Source organism: Tupaia chinensis, unplaced genomic scaffold (assembly GCF_000334495.1).
Source record: "Tupaia chinensis unplaced genomic scaffold, TupChi_1.0 Scaffold143728_1, whole genome shotgun sequence".
NCBI lineage: Eukaryota > Metazoa > Chordata > Mammalia > Scandentia > Tupaiidae > Tupaia > Tupaia belangeri.
In genome coordinates, this window is record NW_006203577.1 from 2,602,100 (window position 1) to 2,614,500 (window position 12,401).

A 12,401-nucleotide genomic window follows, 5' to 3' on the forward strand; every position below is an offset into this window, starting at 1 on the left:
GAAGCTTACAGAAAAGGTTAATGGGGGGAAATAATAAGAAAGCAGAGACATGGTGAATATATAACATTTTTAGTAAGTTTTGTTATTAAGTAGAACAGAGAATGAAACATGAAAACAGGTAGCAATTTAGTGTTTTCCTTGGTATTGCTTTTTAAGTTGGATGATATAGTGAATTCACAAATTGAAATGATTCAATAGAGTGAATCACATTAATAATGGCAGATGACATAATGGTCATATCCTTGGACTCCTATATAGTTGACCGTGGTTCAAGTCCTAGACCCAGCAGCTTTAAACTCACACCAGGCATATGTACATGCATGCTCAAAATCCCAAGTGGAGAAGAGATTGCAACATGAAAATCCCCCCTGGGGGTGATTTCTCTCCATCTCTTTCTGTATCTTCAGTGAGTACAAGTGCTCTGTAGCAAAAATCTCTCTCTAGAAATAAAAAATAAAATATAAAATAATGTAGGTTTAGTAATTGCTGGAGTAATTATGTCAAAATCATGGCCCTGACCTGAAAAGGTAGAACCCTTGACCTTGAGATCAGGATTCTTAAGTGGATGCAGTTGAAAATAGCAAACCTCTAGTTTCCCTGAATCTTCAGAACCATCAGAAAACAAATCCCTCTCACTTACAAGAAAATAAAAGAACAAAATCCCAAGTTAAATCTATACATATATCATTTTTTTGAGGTTTTAGGAACACCAAATAATACAGAAAGGATAAAATGAAGTTAAAGAAATATAAAGTTGGAAACATAGGCTAGTTCCAGATTCTGGAAGGTATTGGGTAACAAATTGAAATTTACTCTACAGTAGACAGACATTTTTGGAGAAGGAATAGTGTGATCAGTACCTTCCAAATAGAGCTGCTCCTCAACTTACAATGAGGTTATGTTTCAATAAATGCATCATAAGTTAAAACTATTGGGACCAGCTGATGGTGTAATGGTTATAGCACTGTACTCCCATGTAGTCCATCATGGTTCAAGTCCCGAACACTGCAGCCTAAAACTCACACTGGGCACATGTACGTGCATGCCTAAAATCCTGAGAGAATGAAGGTGAAGAGATTGTGGCATGGCCATCCCCCCTGGAGGGTGATTTCTTGCTTTCTGTTTCTCTATTTGTCTCTCTCATAAGTGCACACGGTCCTATAGCCAAAATATATCTAAATGTAACCAACAGAATATATATATATTAGAAGTTGAAAATGCATTTAATATATCTAACCTACTGAACATCATACTTGACTCTAGCCTACCTTATATCTGCCCAGAACACTTGAATTAGCCCACAGCTGGGTAAAATCATGTAACACAAAGGGATTTTTTATTAAAAAAAAAAAAAGTTAAATATCGTAGGCAACTTATTGCATACTTACTGAGTGAAAAACAGAATGGTTGCATGGCTACTTGAAGCACAGTTCTACCAAATGCATATCACTTTTGCACCATCATAAAGTAAAAAATTATGTTGACCCATTGTAAGCTGGAGAGTGTCTTTACTTCAGTTAGGGTTATAGATCGTTTAGCATAAATGTTATCGATTTCTTCCTAATTTCTAGAAGTTCAATCTGAATGTTCAGGGGCATGCAGGAGGAGATGATCTGCGATCTCTCTGCCATTCTGTTTATATCCCTTTGTGCAGTAGATCCAGTCACTACTGAGGACTATGTTGACCCTAATATTATTTGGATGTTTTTTTGGATGTTTGGCTACAGTTCTCTTAGATCTGACTAGACATTCAGTGCATGGAGACTGAGCAGCAAAGTGATGAGTTCAAAAAAAAAAAAAAAAGGAAAAGAAAGACAGAAAGAAGAAAAAGAAAGAAAAAGAGAAAAAAAATATTTTCTTTGAAAAGCAAAAATGAAAACCACGCAGCAAGCACTGGTTCTCAGCTGCAATGGAGAAGTCTTCTGAAGGCCTTCCCCTTGCCTCTCCTAAATGGGAGTGGGGGAAGGGGATTGTTAGCAAGATAAAGGAGGATCTGAAAGCCAAGGGAATATTTTAACCTTAAATTTCTTTCTTTATTACCAAAAAATGAGGACAGAGAGGCAGAAAGAGACAGAGAGGGACAGAGACAAGAATACAGGAGGTGCCCTACCACTTGATACTGGGAACTGGAGGCTGAATTATCAGTAGATAATCTTCATTTCTCTTATTCCCTGAAAGCACTAGTTCTCAGCTGCAATGGAGGAGTCTTCTTGGAATAGAATTATTCATGTCTAAACTATCTCTTTAAAATGCAATCAAAGGAAGAAAAGGTTTCTCCTTTCTCTAAGTAAAAGTCAAGAAGTTGCATGACTTTTCTGATTACTCCTAAATAATAACACACTAATAAACATTTTGCAACAGAGCATAGTCCCACTTCAATAAATAAAATACTCAATCCTGTGTAATAGTCATAGTTTTATATTCATTCAAAAATCACAGCTCTTTTTTCTTTCACCCATAAACAATCCTCATAAATTCATCTCTCAGCCTCTTCTCTCTACACTTAGATCAATAAAGCTGAAAAACCTAAAGATGGGATTTTGTTTTTGAGAGAGACAGAGAGAGATTTTTGCTGTAGCATATGTGTGTCTTCTGTGCACAAGTGACCTGTCTGCTGGACAGGGGTTGTGTTTAGCTTCTTGTTCTTTGCTTTCTTACCTACTTCCCAACTCAATAGTACCTCTTTTTGACAACTTCTGAATTTGGGTGAAAACAAGGGAGGCAAGAAAGGAAAGAAAATCATAGAAGTTTTTAATTGACTGGCATTGTCATAAGTTAACCTTACACATTCTACACTTGGTGGATTCTTCAGGAAGACCATACTATTGTTTAAATATCATCTCACCAAATTTATATTTTGGAAACTTAATCTTCAATTCAACTGTGTTAAAAGGTAAGCTTTAAGGGGTGAGTAGGTCATAAAGACTCTGTCCTCATGAGTAGATGAATGCTGTTATCAAGGGAGTAAATTAATTATAATATGAGTGAGTTGAGTTCTTGATGAAAAAGGATGAGTTCAGCTCTTCTCCTTTGACCCTCACTCTCTTCCTCTGCTTTCTGCCATGAGATGAAGCAGCAAGAATGCCCTTGCAAGATGCCAAGCAGATGCCAGTGACGTGCTCTCAGACTTCCCAGTTCCCAGAACTATATGCCAAAAACATTCTTTTTACTATAAATTATCCAGTTTGTGATATTCTGTCATAACAGCACAAAATGGACTGAGAATATTTGCATGACTTCTTTAGAGATCTTATTTTTGATACAGTATTACTATAAGTCCCAGATCAGTTACAATATAGCAGCAGTTGTTTTTTTCTCCTGAGATCCCATCACTTGTCTAGTTAGCATTCATACCTAGGATCTAAGATGACTCATAGAGCTCTCTCATCACTAACCCTTATCTCGTTTGTGGGAAACACCCATCATTTGCACTGAAAATCTCTAAGATTCAGGGCAGTCCCACCTTAGCCCATTCTCTTAATTTATCTGTGAGTCATTACCAGGCCACTGCCAATAACAACCCTCAGAGAGCTCAAAGAAGATTCGAACACTATCCCAACGTACCCATCACGCCTAGGGTCATAGCTATTTCCTATAGAACATTTGTGCAAATGAGAGAAAGACATCTCTGTGCAGATGCAGTCCTGCCATTTCACAGTTTAGTAGGCTCACTGTTGGCTGAATTTCTAATTCTATATGCACCCTTACCAAAGTACCCTTGTGCAAAGTACAAATTGCTTACCATATGCAGTGGACCTAAATATGCACATCACATCATGAGGAGATGAAAGCTGTTATGAATTATTCCAGTTTCAGGAAATTTCCATGAATCTCCTGGGTAGTTTACCTTAATTCACCTCTCTGGACTTCAAGAGAAATTCATTACTCAATTATTTCTGTTAGTAATGGCAAAGACTAGAGGGGTGAGCTCTGTCCAAAACAATCCTCATAAATTCATTTCTCAGCCTCTTCTCTCTACACGTAGATCAATTGTTGTAGAGTGCTATTGAATGAACGACCACCAAAATCAGATTAAGTTTAAAGGGAGTCTTTATTAGCTGGCCAGCAACTACAGTCTGAGGCTGGGGTGGGCGAGTAGGGACCAAGAGTCAGAACTGTAGCCCCAATTGAAGTTGGAGTAGTCTTTTTAAAGGTGGTCAGTTACCAGGGATTTCTGTGCAAGCAGTTAGAGTAATAGAAAGTAACGGTGTGAAGCAATCCTACATGGGAAGGTTACAGATTAAGTTCACAGACCTCCCTAAGTAGTCTGGGTACACATTTGCCCCATGCTCTGGGGCTGACTGAATCTGGGAAGGATTGCAATGTTGGTATACTGTTGGGAGTGCTCTGTCTCTCTCTCTTTCTCATGGAAGTAAAAAATATATAAACTTTTACAAAAGCTACTCAACAAATGTTAATAAGTGCTTATTAGATTGACATCACTGTGTTAGATATTGGATATAATAGTCCTCACTTATCCATGGTTCTGCTTTCCATTGTTTCTTTCTCTAGAGGTTAGTAAAAAAAAATTAAAAATTAAGTTACACAGCCTCTGTAGCACACAATGAAGTGAAAGCCACATGCTGGTTAAACTCAAGTCCTCAACGCAGTCAGCTTGAAACATGCTGGACACATGTATGCATGCCCAGGATCCTGACCAGCTGGAAGACAAGCTGGGGATTGCAGTGTAACTGAGTAGTGGGGAAGGTGCTTCTCTCTCTCCTCTTCCTCTCTTTGGATATGCACACTCTTTAACATTTAAAAAAAATATCACATTGGGACCAGCAGTTGGCACAATGGCTATGTCGACCACACCCATGTGGTCGACCACGGTTCTAGTCCCCGGCCCAGTGGCTTAAATTCACACCAGGCGCATGTGCGTGCGTGCCCAAGATCCCGAGAGGAGAATGGAGGAGAAGGGATTGTGGCGTGGCCATCCCCCCTGGAGGATGATTTTCTCACTTTCTGTCTCTCTGTCTCTCTCTGTCTTTCTGGCAAGCACACACACCCTATAGCAAAAACCTCCCCCCAAATTTTTTTTTAAATAAAGAAAAAAATTACATTAAATTTTAAAATAAAGAGATCTAACAGCACTTTTTAAAAAATAAGAAAGGTGAGTACAATATCATAAATTATTCTGAGATAAAGAGAGGCCACATTCACAACATTTTTATTATAGCACATTGCATTAATTGTCCTATTTTAGTACTGCTATTGTTCATCTTTTACTGTTCATAATCTGCAGATTAGACTTTATCATAGTATGTATAGAGTTTAATACTATTAATGATTGCAGGCATCCATTGTGGGATCTTGGAATGAATCCTTGTGGAGAAGTAGGGGTCGGAGTCTATATTTATTATTTAATAATAACAAAATAAACACTACTTTGTCTCTATAGAAGTTATCATCTAATGGAACAGTATACATCCAAATAAAAATACCACTACAAAATTTGAGAAGCCTCATGTTCTCCCAGCTTCCGTCTCTGTTCTTATTCCTTACGCACTGGACTATTACCTCTGAGGCAATCCCAGCTCACCCACTGTGCTGTGGCTTATACGGTAATGTTTCTACTTTTCTTCTGAACTTGTCTGTATCTCTATGAGAAATGGCACTGCCTGGTGTTCACCAAGGGCCTTAAATACAACATTAACTTCAATGATATTGCACTTGCGGGTCTACATGCAAACATGCTCTTCTTCTCAACTTTGCATATTTTAACATCTATTAATGTGCATACCTGCTATCAATCACTTAAGTCAGAAGTCTGGAATCTATTCTCAACTTCTTTCATTCCCATAATCCTGCCTGTCAATGTCATCCCTTTTCATTCAAGCTCCTCCTCTTACTATAGCAATCATAACAAACTTATTAATCATTTCATTGGTTCTTATTTGGGTCAGTTTCTTAAGAGATATCTCTGCTATGAAGAAAGAACTCAAACTATCTGCTGTGAGCAAAGTTACCATATTAACTTTACTAATAAAATAATTCAATCATCTAATATTACAGAGTGAAATTGAATCTCATCCTATATAAGCTGCTTCACGATTCTGACTTTTTAAGTTTCATATGCTGCTACTCTATCCACTTATAACTATACATAATAATCAAATTAGCCTACTCATTATTCCCTAAAAAGTTACCATCATACACATTCTCATAGTTTTTCTATCTTTCCTTTATTTTAGTTTTTGTTGTAGTGTGAGTATATTCACCAGAGAGAGACAGAGATGGAGAGGGAGAGAGAGAGAAGGAAAGTGAGAAATCACCCTCTTGAGGGGAGAGTCACACCACAATCCTTTCTCTTCTATTCTCCTCTTCAGATTTTGGACATGCACACACAAGTGCACACAGCTTTATTTTCAAATTGCTGTATCTGGGACTTAAACCAAGCAGTCAGTCACGTGGGATCTGGTGCATTAACTTCCATATCACCTGCTGACCCAATAGCTTTTATGTCTTGAATACTCAACAAGAAAGTCTTTTTCCCTCCTCCTAGAGAAATAAATCTAAGCTATTCTTTAAAAGCTAGGTCTACTATTACTTCTGAGACATTTCCTCTGACTCCCATCAGAAGGAAATTTATCAAAACTTTTGCAAGTTGCTGATACTGTCATTTATATAACTTATAATAGTCATTATACTTAACATTCTACATGTGTTTATACTAGGCTGAATACCCTTTAAAGGAGGAAACTTTTCTCATTTATTCTGTAATCTCTATCAATCTACAGAGACCTGGTACCTGAAAAGTTCTCAGTAAAGAATTGTTGAATTGAACTGTTACATTTTAAAGTTAATGAATGTTTTATAATTATCTTGCCCCCTTTCTCATCTGAATAAAAAGGCATATCTTTTCTTGTTCTAAGCTACTCTGTTCAATTGTGCTTTTGATCTCATGCTCTCCTGCCTTCTGTGGAATTAAATTTTTGCAATTTTATTTTCCTTACTTTGTATTGCCAGAGGGCACATGTACTTGCCAGAGAGGGTCAGAGATACAGACAAAGGGAAGAAAGACAGAGAGAGAAAGCAGCCCCCAGTGGGACAAGGTCACTCTGAAACCTTCTTTCCCCATGTCTCTCTTCTTTAGGGATTTTGTCTATACATGCATGTACACCTGGCAAATACCTGTCACATAATACTTACATTTATTATTTTCCATAATATTTCATAACATTTTTTTAACATTTCATGCTTACTGTTACTCTTTCCACTCTTACTACTTGAAATACAGACAGAAACACCTTAAATTTTAACAACCGTCTTGCACTATGGGACCACAACAGGAAGGTGAGCGTCAATGTGTTTGGTGGTGGACATAAAGATAGAAAGATTCCTGGCCCTGGGTAGCATAATTAAGCTTCTGTACCAGCCCAGTCTTGGGACATCTTGTCATGTGAGCAGAAACAACTGGATAAGGTCTGGCAGTTGTGTAGTAGTTAAGGTGCTGAATCCCACATGACTGACTGCATAGTTCAAGTCCTGGACCTGGCAACTTGAAAAACACACTGGGTGTATGTGAATACCAGAAATCCTGAAGGAGAATGGAGGAGAAGAGATTGCGGCAAGGTCGTCCCCCAGGTGGAAGATTTCTCACTTTCCCTCTCTCTCTGCTTCTCTCTAGTTAGTACACACACCTTAGAGGAAAAACCTAAAAAAAAAAAAAAAAGCAAGGGAGGAAATTAATTATCAAGTCAATAAATGTTATATTATTGGAGGTGGACAGTTATCTCTAGAATAATAAAGCTGGATCCACACCCAATGGTATACACACACACACACACAGAGAGAGAGAGAGAGAGAGAGAGCCATGGGTTGGATAACAACGAGAAAATGATCTGAGAAATATGTCCTTAGGTAATTTTGTCAGTGTGTGAACATCATGGAGTACTTACACAAAAGATGGTATACTCTACAGCACACATGGGCTATATAGACTAGCCTGTGTTTAAGGGTCATGATAAACCAAACAACATGAGAATAAATCAAGCACAAGAAAATATTATGCCATTAGCAAACAGAGTAAGGACAAATTGTATTAGACTATTGCTGAAAAACGTGGCATATTGTTTCACAGTAAACTTTTATTTTATAAACAGGAGTACACTCACAAATAATAATAAAAAACAATATAGTAAGTACATAATCTAATAACATAATCATTTATCATCCCTATCACATATTATGTACAGCATGAATTATATGTGCTAGCTTTTCTTATGACAATAAGTTTGTTTAACCCACAAACATGAATAATGCATTGTACTATTGCCTTAAGATTACAGTGTCACTAAGTTATAGGATTTTTTCATCTCTATTATAAAGTATAGTATGTATGAATATGTATATGTCAAATTAATTTTAAAATATAAAAAAATGGAAGTAGTGGAGAAATATATATATATGTATACATATATACACACATATATATATAAATATATATGTATAGTTTGAGACTTTTAATGGAGAAGGTTTTCTAACTATAACTCAAAGTCCAGAGAAAAACAAATAAATATAACTATATAGAATTAGAAACTTCTGCTTACATGTTAAAAAAGTAAGAAAAAGGTAAATGACATGTGGTCAACTAGAAAAATAATGTCAATTTGTGACATAGTAGAAGTTCTGATATCTCTCTGTCCTTTATATAAGAACCTCTGAAATTCATAAAAAAAGGTTAAAAAAAATCTTCTAGACTCCTGAAATACTCAGACAAGGTAGGGCAACCTCTGTCCTCTCTGTCTGTCTATCTGTCTGTCTCATATTCCTCAATATATAAATTTTTATTTTATTTTATTTTATTTTTTATTTTAATTTATTTTAATTTTTAAACCATTTCTCCTCACTGCAGTCCTTTTCTTTCTCTTGCTTATTTCAGAAGCCATTTTAAATTTGAGGTACATCCTGGTGTTTGAGGTACATCCTAGTGTTTTCGCAGTTTTAATTTTTTACCTTTAAAAGTAAATTTTTTGTTGTTCTTTTTGGCCTAGTTTTTTTTTTTCCTTTTTCTTTTCGTTTTGCTTTTTTCTTTTTTTAACCTTACTTTCCCACCCTGCTCTTCACTGTCCATGCACGGAGTATCTAAATAGGCCTAGGTGCACAGTAGCCAAGCATCTGAATACTTTGAGTCATTGAAATCCTCAACACTTATTGATCCTCCGGCTTTGAGGAAGACACTTATTTTTATAAATCTGAACTCATAATCTCTTTCTGTGGACACCAGAATGCAAAGCACAGTAGAGGAGAGATTTTTGTCACAAAATAAAGCACAGTAGAGGAGAGATTTTTGTCACAAAATAACCAAAAATCACCACAGAGGCACAAGAAATATGAAAAAATAAAAAGAAAGAAAATATGTCTACCCTAAGGGAATAAACAATCTGTCATCACCCACAGACAGTACAGTAGAACTTGTAAAAATCTTGAATAGAGAGTTCATAATATTCATAGTGATAAAACTAAACAAGATGTGGGAACCAGCAGTTAGCATAATGGCTATGTCACTGGACTCCCATGTAATCGACTACGGTTCGCGTCCCGGACCCGGTGGCTTAAAACTCACGCTGGGCGCATGTGCGTGCATGCCCAAGATCCCAAGAGGAGAATGGAGGAGAAGGGATTGAGGCATGACCAACACCCCCCCCCGGGAGGTGATTTCTCGCTTTCTGTCTCTATGTCTCTCTCTGTCTGTCTGGTGAGCGCATGCGCCCTATAGCAAAAACCTCAAAAAAAAAGAGAGAGAGAGAGAGAGAGATGAAGGCTGCAATTCAAGAAATCAAAACCTCCCACGAAAGTATTAAAAGCAGATGAAGAAGATCGAATCTCAGATGTTGAAGGCAAAAACCTCTGCTCTAGTAAAAACAACTATAAAAACTGAGGAAATAATCAAAAAAAAAAAAAAGAGCATACTATACGAGAAATACTAGACATCATTAAGCACTCAAACATCTGGATAATGTGTATCCTAAAGGGTGAAGAAACTAATAAGGGCATTGATAATCTATTCCATCCATGAAAGCCTAGAAGAAAACTCCAAATCTAGAGAGGCATTCAAATATCCAGACCCAAGAAATACAAAAGACTCCTAATAGAAACAACCCAAGAAGATTTTCTCCAAGGCACATCATAGCCAGATTGGCAAAATACATAGACAAAGATGAGATACTAAAATTGGCAAGAGAGAAACATCAAGTTACTTTCAAAAGATAGCCCATCAGGCTATCATCGGACCTCTCATCAGAAATAATGCAAGCAAGGAAAGAATGGGAAAATATATTCAAAGTCTTAATTGAAAAACAGTTTCAAACAAGAATACTATACTTGGCAAGATTTTCCTTCATCTGGAAAGAAAAGATAAAAACATTCTCAGATAACTCAAACCTGAGAGAATTTACCAACACCAGACCAACTCTTCAAAAAGTTCTGAAAGGAATGCTCTGCCAGGAAAACTAAAGACACATAAAGAAATAAGAGAACTGAAAGCAACTAAGCAAATGACCAACTTAATGCTAGTGACAAGGAGTATCAATAATAAAATTGAATGATAACTTCCAGGATTTAAACGGAAAGATTGGGCCACAGTAACACTGCATATTCAACAGAAAAGAGATTGAATGTAAGACCGAATTTTATGATTTTTGAGTAAAATACTACTGATTTATTTTTACTATGCTTTGCTTTCCCAATTTAGGAATTTTGCTTTCTTTTGAGCTGTTGAAAGGTTCAGCAATTTGTTAAAATGATTTATTTTTTGTTTCTTTGTTTCTTTAAATGAAAACATAAACTTCTTTTTTCCTGACTCCTCTGTAATTGGAAAATATTTGGGAGTATTCTTATTTTGTGGCATAATGGTTATTTGCATAAGTTCAATAATACCTGTTGCATTGAATCAGAAATTGGAAATACTCTTTATTGGACAGGGCTTTGACTGGAATGTCATACCTGAAGATTAATCCGAAAACTATAGAATTAAGGTAGATCTCAAGTAAGTCAATGGGAGCTCTTGGAAAGACGACCTGGCACCTTAAACAATTCTGCTTGGAAGAAAGAATTATAGAAGCTATATGAAAGAATTTGTACCATTAAATAACCTGGACATTTCCAGTCCAGCATTGTAATCAGTAGATACTGCAAAAGAGCAACCACAACCAGAGGATTATCTTGAGGAAGACTTTAAAGAAAGAAAAACAGACTGATCTTTGCTAGCAGATTTTATGTCACAGAATACTTAGTAGGCTGGGCTGAATTGAGAAGATTTATGTGTGACTTGTGTGCTGGGCATTTGCTTTTCAAATGTTTGAGTAGTTGTCATGTAAATATTTTCTCAAAAATATTTAAAACCATACTGTCTCTGTTGTTATAGAGCCACAAAATTATAAGAAATATTTTGAGCATTATCTTTAAAATTCAGTATTTTGAAATTTCAAAAGTTGTTTATTAACTGTCAAAAATTATGGAGTATGAGCAAAAACTTTTTGATATGTAGAGTAAATGTTTGTGGGAACATTTATTTAAAAATAAATAAACAAATGATTTTTAAAAATTGTTTTAAAAAAGGTTTAAAAAGTGAATAAGAAGTACAAAGAGTTCACCAAAAATAAATCTAAATTGTTCTTTGTCCTGACCTGGGGGACAGTCAAACAGGTTTCCCACGGGAAGGAGTGAGAGATGGGACAAACGACGCAGTGTTACAACACGGAGACGACGCAGTGTTACAACTCTTCAGGGTCGTCCAGAGACAACACAGTGTCACAACTCTTCAGGGTCTTCAGGGTCATCTGGAGACAACGTGGTGTTAAAACTCTTCAGGGTCTTCAGGGTCTTCTGGAGATGACGTGGTATTACAACTCTTCAGGGTCTTCAGGGTCGTCTGTCAAATACATGCTGGTGGGCAGTGACTGGTTGAATGAAAGATTGTAAAAGGTGGGTTATGATTGGTTGCTTTTGTGGACCAATCATGAGATGCCAGATATGCAAATCTGAGGGATTCTAAGCTCACCAATTTGCTATGGTAAGTGGCCAATCAGAGCACAGTTTTGAAGGTGAGGTTTTTGAAGGGGAACCAATCATGGCCTTTATGGGAAGTGGCCAATCAGAGTATGGTTTTGAAGATGAGGTTTTTAAACAGGAGCCAATCATGGCCTTTGGCATTGTGTAATTGTTTGCTCTCTGAGAAACCGGCGATGTTCCCTGGTGCCCAACCTCCCACATACCCCCCTTCTCTGTTTTAATTTGAGAGATGAGGAAAAGGCCTGGGGGAATTGTACCTGTCTTAGGTTGGAGTCGTTTATGGAACCATATGTCCATTCTTACCCATCATTGGAGAGTCCCATAGCTATGATGGGCTTCCTGTCTTAGGTGGAAGGACTGAACAGTTATTGGGTTCATCAGACTCT